We start from the raw sequence: 8,244 nt of genomic DNA on the forward strand, positions 1-8,244 counted from the left end.
TTTTTTTTTTTTTTTTTTTGTTTTGTTTTTTCTTTCTCGATAGATAGCTTGAGTGGTTATTTCAGCCGAGTTCGTTAACAGAGTCAGTCGTTATTAGTTTTATTGGTTACGGTGACTTTATGGATAGGTATGCATATTCCACTTTCTACTAGTGAAACAAGGGTGTTTGTAAGAGTAGAATGCTAGAAATTACACATCACGCCACTAGATGGCAGCTAATATCGTCCAATGGTTTACATCCCTATCGGACGAAATTGAAACTTCTAGGCGTGATCCTTTTTAGTATCTTCAGTAGGCTTGTCAAACATACGATGATTTATTGTGATATACGATACTTATACCTTAATGCTATATATATTAACGTCCTTGCGATAATAGGTGAATATACGATAATTTTAAAACTTACACTTTTTTTTCAGTTTTTGAATCTGCAAATAAATTATCGATCTGCATTAAATAATTATAAAACACCGCTCTGAGGTTTTTCATTCCGACTAAAGTAAACCAATAACGATTTGAAAATTGGCAAATGGCAACTCTGTATTCATCTTTAAATTCAATTACGTTTACCAGGGGATGGAAATGGCGAGGACATTGTCGTCATTTGGAGTTCGCAACTGAAAATTACTAGATAAGTTTATTATATATGATTGTTATTTGTACTAGTATATTTGTTTCTACAATATTACTTGCATAACGTAAATTCGATATACAGGGTTTGTATGATAAGTAATGAGACCAGGTCTGGAAACATTGTTTTATTGATCTGATCTGTACAGGGACTTAAAAGCTTTCGAAGTACTCTCCTCTTGCGTCGATGCACTTCTGCAATCGATGTTTCCACGCTGCAAACGCCCCCTGGAAGTCAGCAGCCGGCATGTCCTTTAGAAATGTGGTCACGGCTGCTTGGATGGCTGTGACGTCTGCAAAACGGGTTCCTTTCAAGCGTGGCTTCAGCTTCGGGAAGAGGAAGAAGTCGGCCGGGCTCACATCTGGGCTGTAGGGTGGTTGTGGAAGGACTTCCACCCCAATCCGGGTCAAAAAGGAGGTCACTAAGAAGGCGGTGTGGGCAGGGGCATTGTCGTGATGCAACTTCCACCGGCTAGCGATCGCCGGTCTTTTCCGCTTGACGCTCCTGTGCAGTCTCTCAAGGACTTGTTTGTAGAAGGCGGCGTTGACGGCTTGTCCTTGGGGTACAAACTCCTTGTGGACCACCCCCACATTGTCAAAAAAAACAATCAACATTGTTTTCACCTTTGACTTCGACATTCTGGCCTTCTTGGGGCGCGGGGACGCAGGAGTGTGCCACTCCGCGCTTTGACGTTTCGTTTCAGGGTCGTACTGGAACACCCACGACTCGTCACCTGTTATGACGTCATCTTCAAAGTTAGGGTCACTGTTCATGAGGTTCAACAGTTCCTGACAACAATCAACACGTCGTTGCTTTTGTTCGTCAGTCAACACTCGCGGCACCAGTTTCGCACAGATTTTTCTCATTCCCAATTGTTCCGTCACAATCTTGTGCACTGTTGTGTGGTTCATATCGAGTTCATCAGCAATCAATCTCAACGATAATCGACGGTCTGAGTTCAGGAGATCCCTCACTTTTGCCACAGTTTCGTCCGTAGTCACTGTTGTCGGGCGTCCAGCCCTCTCCAGATCCTCAACGCTTTCCCGGCCGTTCCGGAACGCACTGTGCCAACGAAACACCTGGGCTTTGGATAGGGCTTCCTCTTTGTAGGCCTCCGTGATGAGAGAAAGCGTCTGAGTAGCCGTTTTCCCCAGGCGAACGCAAAATTTGATCGCATAACGCTGTTCGATGGAACCCTCCATGTTTGTTGATTTTCCGCCGTGACAAGAATGTTCACAAGGGCTTTGTCCAAGGCTTGTCCGCGCTCCACTAAGGCTCGGAGCCAACTGACGCGCGGTGCGTTGCTTTGCTCGGACCCCCCCCTACATCCTCCATCACCGACAAACCCGCTCCAGCGACACGCGCGCCGCGGCGCGGCGAGTCTCATTACTTATCATACAGACCTTGTATATATATATATATATATATATATATATATATATATATATATATATATATATATATTTTAAATATACGATAATTTCAAAGAGGAAAATCGATAATTTTATTCTCTGAGATTAGCAACTCTGATTTTCAGCAGAGTTTTGTTGCATATGATTGTTCAAGTGATGGTTAAGATTTGAAAATAAACATGGAAACGCCACGCCATAAAACTTGTCATACAAAGTAATCCGGCTCGTTGCTAGGAAATCCGTATATAAAGTATTGAAATTCCCCTTTAACTTAGGCGCTATAACTATGAAACGTAAAATTATAGAAATATTGATTGATGACAAAGGGACTTAATACCATGCACAAGAGTACTCTCACTCAAATTCGATTAGGTTCAACTTACCCTTATTTTTCTTTAAGAAGCTACACATGAAAGAAATTTCACGTAAAACTAGTATATACGACAACACTGCCATTATGTCTGACTTAATTTGTAATCAGCAAAATTAGTTCTTAATCTTGCCCTCTGCATAAATCTATCAGACGTGTAATACTATTTCCAAATTTAGGAGATATGTTGGACTGGGGGTGCACTTGATTACTGAAGAGGTTTTGATTTTTCCTCCTCCAAGGAATGGAGCAGTTTAGAAGGTTATCATATCTTCATAATCAGCGATTTATCGGTAAGTGAATCCTCTCTTAGCCTGTCTTAATAATTCCACAGGTAGTAGCCTATCTTTTCCATGTATCTCTTGTTTAAAAGTAGCAAATATAAATTTACAAATATTTTAATATAGTATCTCTAGATGCATCTCGTCAATAGATAGAAATGTTTCAAATCTACACCTCTCATTAAAACGTTGTGACACCTAATGGCAAAATCTCGTTATTTTTCTGTACACAATACATAATACCTTTCAACATATCACCAACACTAATCACCAAAACTTGCCAAGATTTCTTCGTTACTGTCTGTCTATTTTATATTCTGGTACGTTTCGAAAATCAACAAGAATATTTACACTCAGTTCGGTTCGTTGCAGTGGAATATAGCAGTTTAGTTTGACATCACCTCCATTGGAGCACGTACTTCAGAAAATACTGAGAGATGGCGCAAGTGCTGTAGACTTTTTCACAATCCCTTCCTTCTCTGCCATCTAGTGACGCTTCCAGGAACTTCTTTGCTTTCTCGTCTGAGACACTACTCGGATCTACTGGAATTTTTGCCATTCTTTCGTTGCTGTAAAAGATAAAGAGAACGCCATTTAATTTTCTTTTAATTTTTTTAAATGCAAAAATACATATTTTTTAATCCGTTTTAAATTGTATTGTTAATAAATATCTACGTTAATCTGCGTTTACTAAATGATTTTACAAAATTGATTGAGAAATTGTTTCGATTGGGGTTTAGCGTCCTTTTCAACACTGACGATAAATGAGACATGGATCTACTACAGTTTAACGTAGGATCCGAATCACATGGACTCCCACCAGGAATCGAACTTGGGTCTCCTGCTCCAATATTCTTCAATTCTTTGTGTTGAGAAAAAAAGTCTTTTGTGGGAGAGCAGACATTTCTTTTTTACTTTTAATGATTTTGTTATTCAAGCACTACTTTCGTTCTTCTGTAGCGTAGGCGTACCAACAAAAGTTTGTTGGGAGAGTCCCAAATTATGGACGGAGGGGGAGTCCAATGCGTCTATGTAATATTGAACCTGTAAGAAAGAATACAGATGAGGCGTAACATCAAATCTTTAGCCTACATCGACCATTTCTCTGATAAACGAGTATAGTTTTGTTAAGAAAGGCCACAAATGTTAGTCGAATTATGAAATTTGGTTTGGGATTCGGACCCATTAGACCCGCCGTGGGTGTGCACCTGCTGTAGCACAGTGGTTTACAATTACTTCGGAGTTGGGGACCCTCCCCCTTTATTTTTAAACCAATGTTTGTAGCATGATGTCAGTGTAAATAAAAAATCTTTTAATAAAGAAAACAAAATGTGCTAGCAACCAGTAGCGCTGAGTTTTGAAAAATCAATGGGGGTGCTCCAATTCACAGTGCACAACTGGAAGTCCCCAAGCCCCTTACCTAGAAACTAAAATAGTGAGGAGAAAGACAGAGCTCATAGCTAGGCATCGTCTGATAAAATGAATAGTTGACAAAGTAAGCAGCTAAGGTAAGAGGGGAACGTTGTAGAGGATTGCAACCAATTGCAACAAGGAACCATAAAGCTAATACTGACTACACAAATTAAACAACATAGCTAAGTTCTACGTAGCAGGGGGCAATTGTTCCCCTCGATTTTCGAAGAGTGTTCTATTCTTAGAAGTACATGTCAAGACACACTCATTTGCTTACATATTTTGCATGAAAGTGTGTGCCTATGTTTCCAACTGCGCTTGTGAGCCTATGTTTTACCTCCCCTGGAATCGATCTCTTACCCTTCCTTGAAAAAAAATTTACAAGTGTCCCTGTGTACGGCCATAGTCCCAAGGATGCACAGGTTGCTCTCATGTGATACTTTTCTGAGAGGGGCGTTTTTTTTTTTTTTTTTTTTTTTTTTTTTTTTTTTGGAAAATGCACAATCGATCTTTAATTATATCATAATAATGACTCTTAAGAACGCTAAGTGTAAAAGAAAACTTGCAATGAAAAACATCTTAAAATAGTTCGTTTAGTTCATTGTCAAAGCAATTTAATCCCCTTTGACACAGGTACGGCGGGAGGCATAAGCGAAGAGACATTGATTCTGTTTAAAAAAAGAACGAGAAGAAATCTCCTGTAGGCCTATATTTCACATTCAAATCGGTGTAAAAAGTAATTATTTTGTGGGGAGGGCGTTTTCTGTACTACTATTTTGGATTGAAGAATAGTTAATTTAGGGAGATTGTACCCAGCCGTGAGGGATGGGCACCGCTGCATCATTACTTGGGTTTTTTTTTAAATCCATCTGAACTTGCGTTGTTAATCTATCTATTAAAATGCTACAATAGCAATAAAAGCGCCTTTTTTTTCCTATGCCAGTGAAAAGCCAGCAACCGTTAGAGGGTTGCGCCTTCTGTGCGGTAAGAGATTATGCAGATAATTCACTGGAGCTCAGTTATCATTTCATGGGCTATCAGATGTTCGTAAAGTAGGAGCAGGATGTTCTATTTCATTTTCATTAAATGGGATATAGTCATCATTTTATTCAGGTTCTATTTTATTTTACCATTGTTTGACAGCGCCACCGCTGTCCAGAAGAGGGTATAAAACACCATGTAGGGTCTGCATCGACATCAGTTTCGGCAGATCATTCCTGGTGTCTTCTTGCCTGATCACCTGCTCTGATAGTTCTAACTCAACCCAAGCCCTTTAGCTTGTCTGGAACTCTGAAGTATTCTTCCCACTTAAATTGTCTGAAGCACTGTGTGAACTCAACCTCTTTCTTAGCTTACCTGGAACTCTGAGAAATCCTAGCCGCAAACACCTAGCTTGCCTGGAGCCTTGGAGTTTCCTTACCCGCTTTGCTTGACTGGGGCTCTGCAAGATCTCAACCTCTTTTCATAGTCTGTAGCCCTGAGGTTTCCTAAACTACTGCCACTTAGCTTGCCTGGAGCACTGTAGTATCCTTTCCTTGGCTACCTGGGCCTTTGGCAGTGTTGTATACTAATTTGAAGGCATGGGCTACCACTGATTTTGTATATTATTAGTAATAATGATAATAATATAAAAATATGCATAACAATGGCGTGTGTGTGTGTTTTTTTTTTTTTTTTTTTTTTTGAACTTTTGTTTTGAGACCATTAATGTTTTCCACCGTAAATGAATTTCCCTCGTACATTTGCACAGTTAACTTCTCATGAATTACATTCGTAAAATGTTCCTTCCCTCATTTTTACCAATGTCACTTCCCTCAAGAGTCGCCTCTGTTGCTGACGTTGGTTGTCATTCCGTACCTGTCTTCGCAAAATTAAATTGCACCTAAGTCGCAAATTTTGCGTTGTATTAACGCAAATGGTTATGGAATGTGCCCGGTTATCACATACAATATTTTTCGATCATCAATTTGCATCACGAAATGTGTATAGTGATTTTGCTATTTGTTCTTAAATCCATTAGTGTATTGATTTTAGCCGTACAAAAATCGTTCTATAATCATTTTACTTTGTAACAAAAATAAAAATTGATAATTTTCTTCCTAGCATTTCATTTTCCCGCTAGATATTACTCACAATACTCACCAGAGTAATAGAAGTTAACACATTCTCCAATCTACAATACTGTCTGCTGGCCTCATTTTGTAACAGTTGGTTCAAAATCAGCGGATTCAACTCAATGCAAATAACGGAATAATTAATTATAACTACAATAACAAGAATTGTAAAGTAAAACACAAATTTTGCATTGCGTTGACGCAAAGCGCTACGAAATCATGCCCCGAAATTCTCAAATAGCCCGAAAATGGCTGCTATGTCATTGTTCTTAGCTTCAATTTACTAGCTTCGCCTACGGAAACCGATCCACAGAGAGGAAACTTGCTTGGTTGCCAGCCATGGTTCGCAAGCACACTGTTAAGGAGAACCTATGCGGGAGCGCAAGCAGTTACACGTTTCTCTCTGGTGGCAGTAGTACACAGCGATATTCCAAGGGTTGCCAAATCATCAGTGTCTACGAAAGCGAGAGGGATTGCGTTCTAAGCGTTAACGGATGCCTTATTACATATTCACGTTTGCGAAAATATGCAGAAACTAGTACCATGAACAGAAGATAACAAACTGTAGACGTGTTATTTTAAATTTATAGTGTTATATTAACTTTCTTTATTAATATTGCAGTACTAAGGCTGGTTGCCCATAAAATACGCGACTGGCCTTGGGACATTTACTTTAAACAAAATACGTAGAGAACTTTTGTATAGACCATGAGTAAAACATTATAATATATATGGAGTGTAGTGTTACATTTATGTGAGACAGATTCTGGGAGAAGAGGAAGAACGTAGATTGGGGGGCCTTTAAGACGTATTGCTCTAATAGGATGTTGAAAATTAGGTGGATCTTTGTATGAGATATCAGATGAAGGACTACTTGAAGTGGTAGGAGATAAGAGGAATGCGGCGAATGCTATCCCATAGAAGAAGATAGGATGATTAGAAACATAATGAGACAAGAGGGAATCATGTCACTAATTATTGACTGAATAGCGGGAGGGAAAACACCTAGACAATGGAAGCAATTAAGATATACAGACCAAATTTTACAAGATTTAGAGAAGGAAAAGGTACAGGGAAATGCATATTGTGACTAAGGATAGGGAAAAACAAATAAAAAGTACTTCAAAGTAATCGAGAGATTGTTGACTCAAGCAGAAGAAGAAAATGATGATTTAAAAACAATACTCACTTGAAAGCACCGGCTATGAAGTGCCCAATGGAACCTAATTTTTGAGTGTCGGGAGATCTGACAACGTCACAAATCAATTGCATCTGACACTGTTCATCTGCAACCCCTCGAGCTTTCAGCATTTTGTCCAGCGTAGACATCATTTCTGTGAAATGAGAATCTTCGGCCAAATCTAAATTCTGGAGATATATGGATATTATATTATTATATATTATATTATAATATTATATTAATATTATAATTTACTGTAACACAATAATCAAATATCATTTCATAATCAAAGTCATAATTTTAAAGCACTAATATAAACTTATTACGAGTAATATTAAAATTTGATGTTATCATTATTATCAATACTTTAGCTGAAAATAAGTTAAGATCGTACCATTGTAATAACTAGGTTTTCCACATGCGTATGCTATTTCAAGTTCACAATTTCTAATTTTAATACGAATGTGAAGCTATAGATTTTCAATTTAAATTTTCCATGACAATATAACATTTAGAAATTTCTTAATTAATCGAAATCTAGCAACAAATTTTGATTATTGATCAATTTGCGACAGAAGCAATTTATTACGCCTCTAATAAAGTTTTTCGACAATTGTTAATACAAAATCCAGCTTATCAAAACATCAAAATAATTATGTAAAATTTAAACGAATATACAAAAGTTTAAAATATCAAATAAATAATTCATTTTCCTACCTACACAAGAGGAAATAATCAGAACGGATTTGATATTACCTCGAAATGATCTAAATGAAAAACTATTGTCCCAGGAGTAATATATAAAAACTGTTCTTGTTAGAGCAAAAAAAAAAAAAAAAATCT

The 8,244-nt window shown here is 37.9% G+C and overlaps 1 long non-coding RNA gene across 1 annotated transcript; it reads right to left on the reverse strand.

Annotated features, from left to right (window-relative positions):
- Window positions 1-2,978: 2,978 nt before the first annotated feature.
- LOC145683492 (uncharacterized) lies at window positions 2,979-7,540 on the reverse strand. The gene is made up of 2 exons (XR_014131121.1): window positions 7,411-7,540; window positions 2,979-3,263 (listed from the first exon to the last, which is right to left on the reverse strand). It is a non-coding gene; the product is annotated as an uncharacterized LOC145683492 (long non-coding RNA).
- Between the last annotated feature and the right edge of the window lie 704 nt (window positions 7,541-8,244).

The sequence above is a fragment of the Thermobia domestica genome, chromosome 4 (genome assembly GCF_964235325.1).
Source record: "Thermobia domestica chromosome 4, izTheDome1.hap1.1, whole genome shotgun sequence".
Lineage (NCBI taxonomy): Eukaryota > Metazoa > Arthropoda > Insecta > Zygentoma > Lepismatidae > Thermobia > Thermobia domestica.